The sequence below is a fragment of the Crocuta crocuta genome, unplaced genomic scaffold, assembly GCF_008692635.1.
Source record: "Crocuta crocuta isolate KB4526 unplaced genomic scaffold, BGI_CrCroc_1.0 scaffold16, whole genome shotgun sequence".
Classification (NCBI taxonomy): Eukaryota; Metazoa; Chordata; class Mammalia; order Carnivora; family Hyaenidae; genus Crocuta; species Crocuta crocuta.
In genome coordinates, this window is record NW_027531893.1 from 3,723,548 (window position 1) to 3,742,276 (window position 18,729).

The following is an 18,729-nucleotide window of genomic DNA, read 5'->3' on the forward strand; positions in this document are numbered from 1 at the left end:
GTTTGTACGTGTGCCGAGGCTAAGGCAATGGTCACAACTAACTTGTGAAGAAATGAGAAAGTCCCATTTTGAATTGAACAATGATAGGTACATTGTTGATACATATGTATCATAGATATAATAGATACATATTGTTGAACAATATGTACAATTTCTTTTTTTAAAATATGTATTTATTTTTCAGAGAGAGAAAGAGACAGAGCGTGAACAGGGGCAGGCAGAAGGAGAGGGAGACACAGAATCTGAATCAAACTCCAGGCTCTGAGCTGTCAGCACAGAGCCCGATGTGGGACTTGAACCCATGAACCACAATATCATGACCTGAGCCTAAGTCAGATGCTTTATCGACTGAACCATCCAAGTCCCCTGTAAAACAATTTCTAATAACACATTTGTACAATGCTAATCTTGATAACGTTTTGTTGTATATTCATCATTTTCCCCAGAATATGTCCTTGGTGATCCTTCTATTTTCACTATATGGTCTGTGTTAAGTGTTCTCATCATTCCTCATGTCTTTACATGTTGTATTGTGACATAGCGGTGAGTTGCTTAACCTTTACTTCTAGATCAGATCGCTCTCTCAGGTTCCAGATATGTGTTTGAGTATCTTTTTGATAGATCCCTCTGTATGTACCTTTGGATCTCAAACGCCAAACCACCGCAGCTTGATTTTACTATTTGTCTTCTTGCACTGTTCCTAACCCTTACCATACCCTGCCTTCTTTTGTTCCCTAAGTTGATTAGTGATATTGCTTTTCACTCAAGTTTCCATCCATTCTCAATTCCTTTTTATCACTTTAACCATCAAGAACTGAGGTTATTTCTTATTTGTTTATTTTTGAAAGGGGGGGGAGAAAGAGAGAGAGAGAGAGAGAGAGAGAGAGAGAGAGAGAGAGCAGGCACAAGTGTGAGAGGGGCAGAGAGAGAGAGAGAGAGAGACACAATCCTAAGCAGGCTCCAGACTCTGAGCTGTCAGTGCAGAGCCAGACCCCGGATTGAACCCATGGACTGCAAGGTCATGACCTGAGCTGAAGTCGGATACTTATCCCGCTGAGCCACACAGGCACCACTGAGCAACCTGAAGACTGAGGACTGTATTTCTTAAATATTTTTGAGCTAGACCTTTTTGTCCATTTCTGCTGCCACTGCCTTGGTTCAGGCCTCCATTTCTTAAACAACAGATTATAGGAGCTCTTGGACTGCCACTGGGATGACCTTTCAAAACTATACACCTGGATATGACAACTTTCTTCCTGTAACTCCTGTAACCTTTCCTTGGCCTCCATTACCTACACAATAAAAAATCTGCACATGCTGAAAACTCTTCAGTATGACTCTCTAGCTTCATCTTTTATCTCTTACATCTTCATATAGTGTCCTTCAATAACAGCAAATCACTTAAAATTTCTAGAATACACGGAGGTGTTTCATATATCTGTGCTTCGACCAGTGTGGTCCTTTTTCCTGGAATCGTAGTCCTTATGCTTCTTTCTTTACCTTTCACTTCATGAACTTCTCTTTCCTCCCAAAGGTAGCTTGCACAACACTACTCTACAATGGTCTTATTTTATCTGATAACAAGAATATTTACATAGGCTTATTATATACAAAGTACTGACAAAATGCTTTATATGCATTAGCAGCTAATCTTCAGAGTAACTAACTGAGGTTGGTTATTACTTTCTCCATTTTACAGATGAAAAGAATTTAGCCACAGGATGAGCAAGTACTTTATCCAAGGACACATAGGGGTTAGTAGTGAATCCAGAATTCCAAGCCTAACAATTTCGATCCAAAGTCCATGTGCATAAACTCTACAGTCTTACTTTTGCATAGTCTTATTATTGCATTCATTTGAGGGATGTTACACTATTTTTTAGATTTGTTTATGAATAAATACACTCTGATCTCTGTGAAGATAATGTCTGTTTGTAATTTATCTCTACATTCTTACTCTTCAAGCTGGTTTTGGTATACAGTAGAGTTGAATCAACTTTGAGTTAATCAAACATTTGTTTCCTTCTTATTCAATAATTATTAACACTGGTATTTCCTAAATTTTGTTCCATGTACATTTATGCTGTAAGATGCTCCACAGAACAAGAATTTGACAATCAAATGAACTTGGGGACTCATCTAGCCTATATCCTTCCCTTGGGGTTTCACAGTCCATATTAATATACACTAAGGGCTCTATGAAGACCTAGTATAAAGAAATTTGGTTTTTTTTTTTGTTAAATTAAGAATTTCCCAAATATACTGAACTTCTAACGTTCACTCCTATTTTACCCACACCCGGGTGTAGCTATCACATCTGCTGGAACTTTCTGAAGTTTTAAAGACCTGGTTCTGGGAAATACTGCTTTTAAAGACTAAAGTCAAAATCACTTAGCCAGACATTCAAAAGCCATTATACCCTGACTCTAAGCTGATTTTCTAGTCATTCTAGTCCCTACAGATACCCTTCATATATCCATACTCACTCTTATCTAAGAAATCATTCTACTTTCTTATCTCTCAGCCTTAGCTCTGGGCATTTCTTGAGACTAGCATGACTCTCTGGCCCTAATTTCAGCCTTCATTACTTGGTTCAGTTCTTATCTTTGGATTAATATGTAGCTCATCTCTTCAGCGAAGTAATCTTCTCCATATACTCTTTTAGCAATTATTGCCTAACCCATTAATTTTGCTATTAATCATGTACTACTTAGTCACATATTTCTATTTTTGATTAGAAAATTATTTAAAATTATAGCATGCTTATGTTTTGGCTTCAAAATAAAATCTAAAAACCTTTTAACCCATCCCTGAATTTTCTCCCTCTTCACTCACTGCAATACATATAACCAGGCGCATCATAAATGGCCGATCTTTTGCTACTGCTTCTAAACCAGCAGAAAGGATTTGCTAAAATCATATGCTTTATCATATATTAATGTAGTAAAAGAGAATTTCAAATGATGAGAGTTTACATATTTTATGTTGGACAAACTAAGTTGATTTTGAGATTCCTAGAAGAAATAATGTATATCTTAAAGATATCACTTTGAATTTTATTTGAAATGATTATCCTTTAGCAGGGAAATAGAACTGTATTCAAGAAGGAAAAGTAAATTTTTTCTATTATGATTAACTATGGATGCAATAGTTACTTCATCAGATACCTTAAACCTCTCTGATCCACAAAAGAGAAAACAAATTACATTAAAATATTTTGTCTGTGATTAGAACTGAATTCTAACATAGCTCCTTTCTACGTCCTCCACAAGATAAATGTACCTACCAGAAAGCACATAACTGAAAAATGAAAGTTACAAACAAACAAATTTTCTATTTATTTTTATGACTAACCAATACCTACCATACCATGACAGAAACCAATAAACACTCAATGCAATTGATAGTCTCACTAGCATATGGTATTTTCCTAGCAACTTTCCAAATGTCTAAACCACTACCTTGAAAAGTATTGAATACTCCTACTTCTATTCTACATTTAATATGTGTCATGATTCTTCCTTTAGAGAGACAAATTAGTCATATGATGACAAGTAGTTCAGTAACTACCTGACAAATCAGATGGCTTTTTAAAAAATCTGTTCTCTTAATTTTGATTCTGAGGTGACATTTATTGTTAGGAATCTGGCAGATATAAACTTATAATGGTATGCATGTGAATGATATATTTTGGTGCTTATTTACCCACTTTTCCTTGAATTATTTATGTAAATATTATGGAAATGTGTTATTTTCTTAATCTCACATAAAAATTATATTGTATATTTGGTAAGTCAACAGAATAAGATGTCATCTTTCAGTGAGATGTGTTTTCCATCACTCTCTCTTATTTCTAAATCTTAGCTGTATCTGTATCAATCCACACCACTCCGTAAATCTGGACCTGCCCCACAATCAGTCACTTTTGAGGAAATGTCAAGAGAAGACATTAGGGACTCACCTGGGATTCACCACACTAGATATCTGGAGCGAAAGGCTTTGTAAAGTTGGTTTGAGGTAGCACATGGGAAATGTGAACTTCAGAATTGAAAATAACAAATGATATACTGGAATCACTTTTACACAATCTTTATTACTTGCTTTGGCCTTTAAAATACAAAAGCTTTACTAGGTACTTTTATTTCTGGTCCTTTTGAAAAATGTGGATGCTCTGCTTTCTCAAGACGATTTATGAAATTTAGATAGAGGTATTTAAATTAGAAAGCCAGCAGCTCTTCTCCAAAAGCTTTTTTAACTTTGCGTCTTTTTAACTGCAACTAAACAACATTCAGATGTTGTTAAATTCATTCCTAAGGGTTTTCTATACAATTAAATATGTACCTGGGGTGAGTGAGTCCACTTGCATAGAGTTACAATATTATCTCATTTTTATACATAAAGAATGAAATTCCCAATAGTATCTGCAGTTCCTATCACTATGCTTGGCATCTGTTACTTGCTCATTCAATGTTTTTGAGTAAGAAGGAAGGGAGGGAAGAGGGAAAGAAAGGAAGGGGCTACAAGAGAGGAAACATTCACAAAGGGCCCTGAGGAAATCAATGCTAATAAAAAAAGAATCCTAGAATTCTTTTCCTATACCACACATGTCAAAAATGAAACCAAGAGAGGTTAAGAATGACACAAATTCTGATTGGCTGAGCTCAGTCTAGAACCCCAGTCTGAGTCACAAGTTCTTTCCATGCCTCATCAGATACTGCTTCCCTAGGATTTAAGGATTGACAGAGAACAAGCACTTCTTCCCATTCAGTGTAGTAGCATACTTTTTCTTTCCTTTCTTTTTTCCCCCTACAAAGTCTATGAATTCTTCTCATTTTTCTTGCTTTACACTATTTCCTCATCTTAAAACATGTTTAGAAAATTCAACAAACTATAAACAATTTTTTTTTTTATTAAGAGATGTGACAAATGTAGAGATATTCAACGTTTGCTGTATTCTACCAGCAACACTGTAAAGGTTAGAAAACTGACATGTACTAATAAGACCCATGGCACTAATGAGAGGCTCCAGTGCCATCTAGTATCTTAAAATCCTCCCCAGGGTTCATTACTATGCCATGTTGATCATGTCATTTTTAGTAAATTCAAGAGTGACTCATTCCTGGCTGACAGGTAAGTGCAGCTACTGTTATACTACCTCTGAAGCTCTGTCAGTGAACTTGTCAGAAAATAAAGCAGAGCATTCTTATTAGGAAAACATAAAGGTCCCAAATTTCCAGTTTTTGTCTTAATATATTGAAATTTCCTGTATGCTCTGCTGAAATAAGTAATAATCAGGGTCTGAACAAACATGCTTAACCGGAAAAAAATCCTCTTTGTAACTTCACACAAAGATTATATTATTTTTTTTTTTATCCTGGAAATAGATTTTTACTTTAGTTTCAATGATATCCAAAAACATCTTAGAGATTCTTGTAAAAAGAGCTAGATATTTTCATTTATTTGTTTATTTGTAGAAGAAAAATTAAATTTCTATTTATTTAAGATCATTATTTATATGTGCACAAAACTGCTTCTAAAATGTCCATTTGGTGAATAAAATCTAAAATATAAGCATTGATACGTAATTATTAAATGAACGTTGACATGTAAAAGATGATATGGTATTATTTTATATTGCTTTCATAAAATTAAAATTCTATGGCATTGTTTTCCATCACAAATCTTACTTAAAAAATAATTTATTTCATGTTAGTGACTAGATACTTTGGGTAAATTTCTGAACCAATCTGTGGCTGTAACCTCTTGAGGTGTCTCCTTACCTAGAAGGTAGAAGTATCCTCCACACATCCATGGCCACAAATCTCTCTCACAGGGACTTGAAATTGGTATTCAGATATGATAGTTCAGTTTGGGTTAATCTCTGGAAAAGCTTATAAACTCTTGGCTGTTTGACTCAGCCATCTTGCCATGAGAACAAGGCATTAGACAAAGCCAGTAGGTAGATGGAAAGACTCATGGAAAATGTGAAAGCTACAGAAATGAAAGAAGGATGCACACCATTCCCTGAGCCCTGAGGTCCTGACCATTTCCCAGTTCCTGTGAACAATCACAACGCCATTCTGCATGCTTTCATTTTCTGAGACAGTTTATTTTTAATCAAAATTACCCCCCACCACCACTTTTTTAGCTTCGCATTGCTTTTCTACTTCAGCTTTCTTGAACTAGTTTCTGTTACTTATAAATAGAGTCTTATTGGGTACTCAGGCCTCATTTGTTATTGGTGGTGATGTGTGTGTTTATATGTGAAATAAGAATGAGTACCAATTAAGTTTTTGTTGTTACTGTTGTTTTTAAACAAATCTGACTGTCAGAAATGAGGATCCAGGAAAATGGGACAGACTACAGATTAGCAGGAAGAAAAAACTATGGGTATCCAATAGGTTAGGCCTATCAGGGAAGATGTCTCCAGAGGCGAGTGTATAAAATCATGCAATGTAGAATATTTATTCAGGGAGGTTTTACACACAGCTGGTTCATGAAAAAGAGAGGAGGAAGGGGCGATATTCTGCAATGTCATGGCAGAGATCCTGCCATGGTGATTAAGGTCTAGGGAAAACACAGTATTTAAATTTGGGGCTGCTCTGAGGTAATTTTTGTATACAATGCAGGTACTTTGACAGGAGGAGTTAAAGCAAACCGTGCTACTCAAAGTGGGTTATAAAACAGAGTCTTAGTTGCAAGAATAAAGTAAGTTCTCATGCACCGTAACCCATGTATAACAATCAGAAGTGACTTTGCCCCACTGGAAACCATTTGGCAATATCTGAAAACATTGGTTGCTTCAAATGGAGTACAGGTTTGTTAGTGACACTCAGTGGGCAGAGGCCATGGATACTTCTAAACATCCCGACTTCACAGGATTTCCCTCTACAATAAAGAAAATTTGGTTCAAATGTCAATAATGCCAAGGTTGAGAATCTCTGCTTAACCAGTAAATAAGCTCAAAGGGAAACTTTTAGATACTTCATAGTGAATCTCCAAACTCCATGGATCTCATCATTGGGATTAAATCAGTTTCAGATTAATGAATACAGGTTGTGGAAAGGGGAGCTGATGTTTGATTCAGTCAAGGTCAACTTCACAACTGGCACATTCAGTCACTGTAGTTATTTTTATGTATTATATTCTTAGCACGCATCTAGCCTACATATGTGGCACCCAACCTAACTGTACTTCAGTAGCCTCAGAAGCTTTTCAGGACTGTGCTTCTTGAAGGCTTAGAGCAATTTAACCATGACATACCAAGCCACAATACAGGCTAGGCATCATGATCTGTTTAACTGTATGGCATAGCAGAAGGACTAAGATAGGAGCATCATGTATACATTATAACAAGAATATTATAGTAAAAGCAAAAGCTTGTAGGACTTCTAACTTGTTATCTAATAACATGTGAAGAGTGAATATAAAATGAAATAAGAAGATGGACCTATATAATCTCCTTTTAAAAGGAAATGCAGGAAAACGTTGCTATGTCGTTATAGAAGTATTCTATCTACCTATCTCTGCATTAAGGCTCAGGCTGGGTAGCTATTTATACTTCCCAACAATTATGAATGATGCACAGTTACAGAGAAGCACACTTCCACACATTCACCCACATATGGGAATTCAGCAATGTTGTTTGACTGACTCTCTATGAAACATTGTAAGAATACCTCTGTCTTTGACTCTAGTATTAACTGTTTTAGTGTCCTATTGCTGCTGTAGCAAATTACCAAAACTCAGTGGTTTAAAAAAAAAAACAAAACACCAATTTATCATCTCACACTTCAGAGAGTCAGAAATCTGAAATGAGTCTCACTGGGCTGCATTCCTTCCTGGGGTCCCAGGGAAGAACCTGTTGTCTTTTGCTTTCCAGCTTCTAGCAGCTTCTCATAATCCATGATCCTCTTCTATTACCAAAACCAGCAATCATTTGAGTCTTTCTCAGGATGCTATGCCTCTGGTTCTGACTCTTCTGCCTCCTGTTTCCCATGTGAGGACCCTTGGTCCAACAGGATAATACAGATAATCTCATTTTAAGAGCATCTCTTCTCCATGTAACATAACAGCCTCACGAGTTCTGGAGACTGGAATATAGACATCTTTAGGGAACATTAATTCTTTCTACCACAGTCTCTAAAAGAGCATTTTACAAATTAGTAGATACAGCTGATTAAGCTGTAGTAGTTACAGAATTGAAATTTGGCATTTGAAAGGGAATAATTACATTAGACATTTAAACAAAGATAGTAAGCAAAAACTTGAGGCTTTAGAAGAGTTTCAGGAATCTTGTAGAAGATTCATTTCTTAATAGACTTTAACTCCTAGAATATTCACAAAACAATCGAAATTGTGATTTAGGAATGAAGGAAGCTTAAGATAACATTACAGTATCAAATAGCTATTAATTTTATTGTTATCATAAGATTAAGTATGGGATTTCTAATTATATTAATCTTTGATATATCACAAAACACTCCCTGCACTCCAGCTTGCCACCTTAAGGATGCAATTTTCTATCAAAGGCTGCAAAAGGTAAAAATACTCCTTCTTCCTATCTTGGGAACCAAATCAAAGCGAGTGCTCTAAAGGAGAGGGTGAATACTGCAATATTGTAGGTGATCCTTCATCCCGGCAATGAAGAATTCTGAGATGACATTTCAAAGATACAAAGTCAGGATCATTGATATCAATAATAAAGTTGACAGTTTTCTATAAACTGAAGTTACTCCTTGAAGGAGGTATGCCCTACTGTTGATCCATGTATTAATTTAGTAGTAATTTAGTAGAAAGTGCACAAAAAAAGCACCTAACTGCCTCACACATATTTAGGAGAAAAAAATAAAAATGACAGAAAAGTAGGTTCATAATGCATTTTTTTTTACAAGAAAGCAAGGGATTTCCATCATATCCATTCTATATTGACATTTTCATTTTGAGAATATCACAAACACTGATGCGCATAACAATGCCTCTGAATAGATTACACACACACACAATTTATTTCTTTTAAGAAGTCAGAGAAATAATAGTGCATTTAAAAATGCTTATATATTAAAATAGCAAAATGATAATTAGGAATAAAATGCATATTTTATCACTGAAAAGGATTTTCTTTTATTCACAGTACCTAGTTATTTTAGAAAACAAATATCAAAATAACAAAAACTTAAGCAAATGAATCTTCTCTGAGCTACAAAGAGTTCATGAATTTAAATAACAATTTAAAGCTACAGAACATAGATAAGAGCATGCCTACATTTCTTATGTCCCACACAATGCCCCAACAGTTACTTGATCCTAGTAAGTAACATGGTTTTCTGTTGACTGTATTCCCTAGTACTAAATATTGATATTATCAGATATAATACAGTGATTAAAGGACAAAGAACTCCAACACAAATTTTTTGTTAAACTACAAATCCACTGTTATCTGAGTTAGGTATATTCTATATTTCAAGTAATGCTTCCCAACTTTATTTACCACACTCAACTAATTAAACACTGTAGGCCTAGAGGAGTGAGCACTGGTTCCAAGAAGACTCTTTGACTTTCCAGGGCCTATCCTTTCAGAGAGTGTTTTTTGAATGGTATCTCTTGGTCTCTCTTGTTGGACCTTGGTTATTTTATTTTCCTATTCATAGTGATATTTGGGACTCTCCACCTTGTATACTCTGGCTTGTTTCTTGAGGTAGCCATTAGAAGGCTCTCTCAGTGGATTCTGCATCCTTTTTCTCCCAATCTCTCAGGTTTGGTAAGGTTTCCAATGGCTTCAGATCTTTTCTGTGTGATGTATGGGCGCGAGTGCAAGTACGGAGCTCTTTACTTTTCTGCCATCTTGCCCCCTCTCCGAGTGAGCACTGGTTCCAGAACTCAACAATCATATCATAAGAAGATTTCACAAAGTACTTCAATGAGATTATGACCTCATCCATTGGAAGCTCACTGGTCTAATAATTTAAAATATGTACATCATATAAATCAACTCTTTGACAAAAGATAATGTACATAAAATTTTTTAATTGCATTTTAAGTCCCTGGGAGCATTAAAAAAATGCTGGGATTTATTTATCAAAGTTTCCCTTGTTAAGCAACAAACTGAATCATCTTTGGATGGAGATTAACAATTTCACTGTCAGGTACAGGAGCATGTGACTAATAGCTTTAAAATAGCAACCAGCTTTGCAACAACCAAAGAACGAAATTACTGCAGTATTAATCCACATAATATAGCTGATTCGATACTGCCTTCTCCAATATCTCTCACAGCTGAACATAAAATCCACCATACCCTGTTACAATGGAGGGGAAAAAACTGTTAATAAAATGGACCCTCGGTACACGCAAAATAAACATTAATGGGTCTCAAAAGCTGGACTGCAGTAGGTTGCTAAGATCACCAGGCTGTGCTTGCTGCTCCTTGCTTTCTGTGTTCTAGCAGCATCCATTTTGTGGGGATGGGATGCACTCGGGAAGCTTCCTTAATTTAGTTCCTTTCATCTGAAGATTTCAAAAGCTTTGCTGATGGCTATTATTTACAGTCGCTGAATAAATGGGAGCACTGAGCCAATGGGAGGCTATAACCATTCTATAAATGAATTACAAAGCAGTAGAATCTTGTTAAAACAAGTCAGGATGTAAAATGTCTTAGACTTTCTGCTCTATTCTGAACCCATTTTCCATTTTTTAAAGCAACTTTTCAATTTTTTTTTTAACTTTTCTCTTACATCCTTAGATGAACAACGACCTTGCTTGCTTATTCAGACACAGAGTCACAGGCCCCTAATTATTTTGGAAATCTAGGCCTGCTGGTGTGCTACCTATGTGGGTACACAGAAGAAGGCAGGAGGGGTGTGTATGACACCTATGACATACAATTTGAATATGCTTCAGGGTATAAATTGTACAAAGGGGAAAAAAAAGAAGAGAAAATAAGTCTTTAGACTGAAAACTGATGGCAAAGGGAATAAAGAAAATCATTATTATGGTTAGAGAGTTAGAATATCTAAAACAGCAAGTCTATGACGAAATAATTTTGGACAGAAGGCTACTAAGAGACAGATGAGGAGAGGAGATGTGTGCAAGAGGCAGATATGTGTGGTTAAAGATAGGAACTGGGGAATATGACTTCTTATAAATACATTAACATTTTTCATTAGTGAAATATCTATGAAGGCTTTTCAAAGTCATAGCTCCTACGATCAGGCCAATCATTTACATACCCTAAAAAGCATTCATAAATCAACTCCCATTGTGTGCTTCCTGAGATACTGATTTATTCGATCTGGCTTTAAACAATCTAAACAATATTTTTCAAAGATTCTGTGCTGAATCTGAAAGTATAAATGCTTTAGAAGATCTAAACTTTCACCACGGCCAGTACCTAAAGAAGCAAATCCACTCTGGGAAGAGACATACTTTGCTAGTTCCCATCCACCGACACTGAGAAAGTCAACTTTTTTTTTTAAGTTTATTTACTTATTTTGAGCGAGAGAGAGAGAGAAAGTGCACATGCACATGAGAGAGCACATAGGAAGGGTAGATGGAGAGGGGGAGAGAGAATCCGAAGCAGGCTCTGCACTCTCAGCACAGAGACTGGTGTGGGGCTCAAACTCATGAACTGCTAGATCATGACCTGAGCAGAAATAAAGAATGAGATGTTTAATCATCTGAGCCACACAGGGGTGATGAGAAAGTGAACTTAAAACAGGAATTGAGGAAGTAAAGAGTCTGTCCAGTTATCAGAAGTCACATTCAAGCCTGTTTTCTACTGTCAATGTGCCTGCATGGTCTGTATCTGAGATGCCATTCTGTTACTGGCGTAGATTTTGTCCCCTGCTTTTTTCTTGGTTTGAACTCGTGGATAGAGATCCTAGTACAGCCACAGCCTTTATCTGGAACCCACAGCCTTTATCTGGATCCTTAGGTTGTCCCATAGTCTGCCCACATTGCTAAGTTTGTCCTTATATTAATATTTAAAAAAAAACTTTTTATGTTTTATTCCTTTTTGAGGCAGAGAGAAACAGAGCATGAGTGGGGGAGGGGCAGAGAGAGAGGGAGACACAGAATCTGAAACAGGCTCCAGGTTCTGAGCTGCCAGCACAGGGCTTAAACCCAACGTGAGATCATGACCTGAGCCAAAGTCAGACACCCAAACAACTGAGCCACCCAGGTGCCCCTGTCTTCTATTAATATTGACCACACGAATCTAACAGTCATAGAATCCGAGGAAGCTTGAGTAAAGCTTTCACCAGTATGTCTCAGGCTTTCTCTTACAGAGCCTCCCTCCTCATTCACTCTGACTCTGTCAATTCAGAACCAGTGAGCAAAAGCTTAGTGGTTTTGCTGAAGTTTTACTTCAATCAAGAACTCTTAATAACACTCTATTCATGTTTTTGAAGAATGATCTTTACCCCTGAATCAGAAACACTATTGTCCTTGTTAAGATGCACATTCTCAGGTTGTATAACCTATTGAGTTAGAATCTATGTGTGCAATAGTAAGGGATCTACATTTTAAAACTAAGTTCTGGAAAGTAATTATTATGTACATTCAAGTTTCAAAGTCATTGAAAAACACAGGGGTCAGGGGAGCCTGGGTGGCTCAGTCGGTTAAGCATCCATCTTCAGCTCAGTTTATGATATCATAGTTTGTAAGTTCAAGCCCCGCATCAGGCTCTGTGCTGAACATTTGCTCAAAGCCTGGAGTCTGCTTCAGATTATGTGTCTCCTTCTCTCTTTGCCTCTCCTCCACTCGTACTCTGTCTCTCAAAAATAAATAAATGTAAAAAAATATTAAAAAAAGAAAAACACAGGGGTCATTTAATTAATTATTTATTTTATTAATTGATTCCATAAACAATTTATCACCTTACATGTTCTACTCAATAGGCTCTGGGAGCATAGAGATGTTTTGAAAAAAATGTATTCATTCTATTTTTTTTTTTAATGTTTATTTATTTTGAGAGACAGAGCAGGATCAGGGGAGAGGCAGAGATGGAGAGAAAGAATCCCAAGCAGGGTCTACGCTCAAAGTGCAGATCTGGATGCAGCGCTCAACTGCACAAACCATAAGATCATGACCTGAGCCAAAACCAAGAGTCGGACTAAGCCACCCAGGCACCCCAAGAATGTATTTCATCCTGATGCAGACAAGTTAACAGATGATTGAAATAAAGCCTGATAGGTGGTGGGATAAATAAATACAGTGCCCTCTAAATACATGGAAGGGTTGCCCTACTTGGTTGTGGTAAATCTGGAAAGTTGTTGTTTGACAGCTGTGTGCTTGGATGACACGAGTTTGCTTTATTGAGTGTCAGTTGGTTGCTGTGTGCTTTATAAAATGTTTATTTTTTTTCCAAGAAGTCCACAGTGTTCTTCCTTATCATACAACCTTTTTATATTTAGATATTTTAAAATAACATATTTCTGATATTGAAAATATGATATTTGATATTGAAAATTATTCTGTTCACAGGTAACGCAAAAAAAATCAAAACAGAAGAGTTAAGACAATCAAATACTTTGACCTCTATTTTTGCTGCTGCTCAATGAGATGCTGTATGATGTTTTGAGATAATATAATTCAGTCGATAGTGTTTCATAAACATGGCCTTATTAAAATTTTAATTTATACAATTTGCTAGGGATAAATTACCCTAGTGACAAAATAAACACAAAAATTATTATGTGAAGAATAAGAAGAATTATAAAAACCAAATCTCTCAACTATATACATTATTTGCTAAGTTTTTCCAGATGTTGAGGTATAAGAGGTTTTAGCAAGTATGGGCTATTTTAATACAATACATACAACAGTATACAAAGAGTTAGGTTTTATATCATACCATGTAAGTGACAGGACAACTAATGTTTATTTTTTAAAGACTAAAAGTAAAACTCATGTTTTTTTCAAGCATGAGAAACCTATAGTCATTGATTCAAATAATATATATATTTTGTCACTAATGGAATATAAGCACTATGAATATACCATAGACTCTGCCCTGAGTCCACTGTGTTATCAGGGACTAATAAGTGCTTGCTCCTTACCACTGAACCAAACGTGCTGTTAAAATATTAAATATCATGTGACATATAAATATCTAAAATATTGTGCTTGGGCCCCTGGGTAACTCAGTCAGCGTCAGACTCTTGATTTCGGCTTAGGTCATGATCTCACGTTCTGTGGGTTTGAGCCCCGTGTCAGGCTCTGTCCTGACTGTATAGAGCCTGCTTGGGATTCCTTCCCACATGTGCTCTCTCTCTCTCAAAATAAATAAATGTGGGGCACCTGGGTGGCTCAGTCGGTTAAGCATCTGACTTCTGCTCAGGTCATGATCTCACGGTTTGTGGGTTCGAGCCCCGTGTCAGGCTCTGTGCGGACAGCCAGCTCAGAGCCTGGAACCTGTTTCAGATTCTGTGCCTCCCTCTCTCTCTGACCCTCCTCTGCTCATGCTGTCTTTCTCTCAGAAATAAATAAGACATTTAAACAAATTTTTTAAATAAATAAACGAACTTTAAAAAGTTTAAAATACTGTGCTTATACTACATAGAATGTAGTATAGCCAACACTAAAGGCAATACAAGATGAATACCCTTATGTTAAGGAAGCTGGATCAGACAAAGGCATATGCATTATAATTTTGGTTAAAGTAAGGTAGATATCAAAAGGAAGTGCAAGCAAAGAGCTCAAAAGGGGGTAAGACTGACTTTGGATAGAGCCATACATGAAGGCATCATGGAGGGGAGGGGAACTGAGATGACTTTATCACTGCCATTTATTAAATGTAACAATAATAACAACAATGTTCATTGTTGCTATCACTTACTGAGTGGCTTCTATTTACCAGTCACTTTACTAACCACTGAGATAAGTTCTTACTTAATATCTCCCTATTTGAACTAGATGTTACTCTCCCCACTTTACGAGTGAAGAAACTGCAGTTAAAAAAGTTAAAGAAATTTCCCCAATTTTGCCATGTATATTCTGCCACACTGCCCTTCAGCCCTGCCCTAAGGACTGGACCTTGGCACACACAAAATCTGTGAAAATAAAAGCATATTCTGATAGATTATGGTTTTTGGACATTTGGTGTTATAATCTGCTAAAAGGACCTAATGAAAGCAAGTAGTCTTTCTCCCTAGAAAAGTGTTTATACACATGTCGGCTTACAATTTTTAAAAGTGCCCAGGAATCTGAGATGACAATCTGCTGAAAACTATAGATCCTCACCTCTGAATTGCTGTCCATGAAATCAGGGCATTCACAGGTTCTCTCAGGTCTCTGCAAGCCTTTTACCCCAGGACTGGGGTCTCAGCAGAGGATAGGACACTAGACACATGTAGTAAATTGGAAAAGGAGCTTATTCTGTAATGTTCCTTTGCTGCCTCAGACCTTTACTCTCCTCCTCTCTCTTGAAACAGCACATCCAGTGGACACAATTGCACTTCTCTCCATGTCCACCGCCTCTAAGACTTGGCCTTTATCACCTGGCATATTCCATTGTTTTCTTGCCTCCAGTTTCTCTTCTATTCTGTTTCATACTCTACACTGCCATAAGAGTATTTTTCCTACATAAACAGTTTGCCACTCCTTTATTTAAAAACCTCTTCTGGGGCACCTGGGTGGCTCAGTTGGTTGAGCATCTGACCTCAGCTCGGGTCATGATCTCATGGTTCATGAGTTTGAGCCCCGTTTCGGGCTCTGTGCTGACAGCTCTGTGGAACCTGCTTTGGATTCTGTGTCTCCCTCTCCCTTTGCCCCTCCCCTGCTCATGCTCTGTCTTTCTCTCTCTCAAAAATAAAGAAACATTAAAAATTTTTAAATTAAAAATCTCTTTTGTTTGATTTTCACACTAATTACCAGAACTTCTTAACAAGGTAAGGGTAACTTCATATTCCACAACATGGACCTCAATCTCACTTCTCTTTCATTTAAAAAAACAAACAAGCAAATACCTTATTTGAATTTTTTTCCTACTTTTCTACAAACTCCTACTCATACTACTAGAGCTAGCTCAAGTAGGATCTTCTCTGTGAAGCCTCCACCAAATTCCTCAATGACTCACTTGCACAACACTTTGTTCAGGCACCTCTGGCGGTGACATTTTATAGAAATGGACCTACTTTATATAAGTATGTTCTGCACAGGTGCAAGGCTGGCTCACTGATGCTTGTGTCCCCGGCATCAAGGACAGTGTCAGGAACACACTGTGTGTTCAGTAAACAATTTTTTACAAATGTGAAAGAATGATGAATGAATGATCAGAGAAGTTTCATATTCTAGAACAGTTTTCATTGTATATGTTTCCTACTTTGCCTTTAGTGTTCACCTTCAATTATCACTTTCATCATGTTATTTCATTGTTAAAGCAACACACACACACACACACACACACACACGTCCGAACACTGCATTCAGAAAATGGCCAACTCTGCAACCAGCTGGCTGAGATATAATTACTTAAAACATATTTGGCAGGCAAAGGAGCAATACGTGTGTATGTGTGTGTGTGTGTGTGTGTTTCAAAACTGCTTAAGTTCTTGGAAACAGCAATTCAGTTTTCAGAAATTTGTCCATAGCTCTAATACTGTTTAGTATGGCAATTTTTTAATAGGTAAAGACTTAAGATATCTGTAATTTCTAACCAGCATGACAATATAGAAGAATATTTAATCATATGGGGAAATATTAATTACACATGGTTAAGTGAATACTGAATTATAAAACAGCTGACACTAGGAAGGACAGATATTTGACTAATACAGACATTGTAAAATCTAGGAAGGCAATCAAAAGGAAACAACACTGGAAAACAAATTAGCAAAATAAAAGAAAAATGAAGGAAATCTTTTAAAATTAAAATATATCACATAATTAAAACTGGTAAGTGTTAAATACCATTAATATATTTGATAATGAAATTAATTTAAGATCACTTAAAGTAGATGTTACATTGTAAGGATATACAGACATGTAAGAACTATAATAAGATTTCCCCTACATATAAAGCTTTTAGAAATTAGGTCATGCTTCATGTTTTCCCTGATCTCAGCTGAATAATAATTTTTAAAAAATGAAGGGTAAAAGTATCATTTTATTCCTTCCCATGTATCATATTTTAAGGTCAAAATACACCTAACAGCTTATAATGCAAGGGCTATCTGCAAACATTTAACAATTATTAAAATGTGTAATAAACACTGGAAAGATGGAAAGGTGGCTCCTATGCTTGCCAAAATATTTTCCTTTATATGTTGCAAAGCAAATTATATTTTCTAATGTTAGAGATTTAAAATTGCTTATTATTTTCCCAAGCACAGCACATAAAATTGTGTGTCTGTGTGTGAAAGTTTAATGAAAATATGCCCCATATGCTACCATGTTATAAAATGATTATCAATGTATGATAAATGTTGATTTTTATGAGAGCCCCCAGTTAGCAACTTCAATTACTAACAAAAATACATTTATGCCATTTTATTCATTCATTCTTCAATGTATTCATTCAATAATGTATGAATAAGGGCCTAATATGTGTCAATAATGTGCTAAGCTTTCTAGTGACCAAGATACTCTCACTAATCACAAGGATCCCAAATTGTAGCTAGTAAGCAGTGCCAAAGAAAATATAATCATATATATTTATAAGGTATTATGGAAACTTATGGAGATGAGGATGAGTCAGAGAAATGAAATGAACTGGACTTTAAATTTTGAATTAGCCTGAATTGATGGAGAAGAAAACCAGTGGATCCAAAACAGGGAGCAAGAGCAGAGGCAGTAGATGCCAAGTAAATAGATCAACAAAAGTTATGACTTAGCTGTTGATGAACATTTTTTAAAGAAACTGAAGAGCACTGTTAAACTTGGCATAATGCAGAAACTACTTGTAATGTGAGTTGAGAGCTTTCAAAGTCCTTAATTTTGACAGGACCATTATATAGGAGAAAGAGACACATCCTTCAGGATTTCTAATTTTTTATTCTGTATTTTGTAGTTATGGTCCAAATAACTTAAACACAGCAGTGGAACAGGAAAGAAGTACCAACTACTGGTCAGGTAAATGGAGAGTATGTTTAAAAGATGTAGTCATATCTACCAGGGACAGTAATAATATTTTTGGATATGTTTTGCATCAAGTTGGAATGACATTTTATACTTTGGTGAATAAGTTTAATAATAAAAATCCAAATTCAACTTGAAGCTTGCCAATATTAGCTGTTAAATGGGCACTCATAGTGGCTGAGACATATTCTCTCTCATGGATCTTCCAGAGTTAAGGTGGTACTTTGTTATTTATTCTATGCAGAATGAAATACACACATAGATATAAGGCCTTTATTCCTAGGACCATGCAGATAAACTAGGAAAGAAAGTCAGATAAGCAATGCAGGAACAACTCAGGAAGATTAACTTAAAGGAAATTGAAAATAATTAAATGTCGATAGCTTGGTTTTCCAGTGCCTGGAGGGACATGCTAACTTCTGATAAAATAAGACAGTAAAGTCATTTAGTAAGACAAGTTGCTCAGTAAAATAACAGCAACAACAATACCCACTCATTTCTGATCTGTTGCATAATATAATCATGACATTCTATGGTATGTCAGACAAGAACTTAGAGGGTACTTGTTTTTACCATCCTGTCTCCCTATGTATGACCAATGGCTCACATTTATTAAACATACAGAAATCATTTAAAGAATTCTCTTAGGGGAAA

General features: G+C 36.1%; 1 protein-coding gene and 1 pseudogene across 1 annotated transcript in view; both read right to left on the reverse strand.

Annotated features, from left to right (window-relative positions):
• The window catches only part of LOC144239172 (poly(A)-specific ribonuclease PNLDC1 pseudogene), a 29,651-nt pseudogene extending 21,744 nt beyond the window's left edge, over positions 1 to 7,907 (reverse strand).
• KCND2 (potassium voltage-gated channel subfamily D member 2) overlaps positions 1 to 18,729 on the reverse strand; it is a 494,824-nt gene that overhangs the window by 341,477 nt on the left and 134,618 nt on the right. The gene's annotated exons all lie outside the window — the stretch shown is intronic.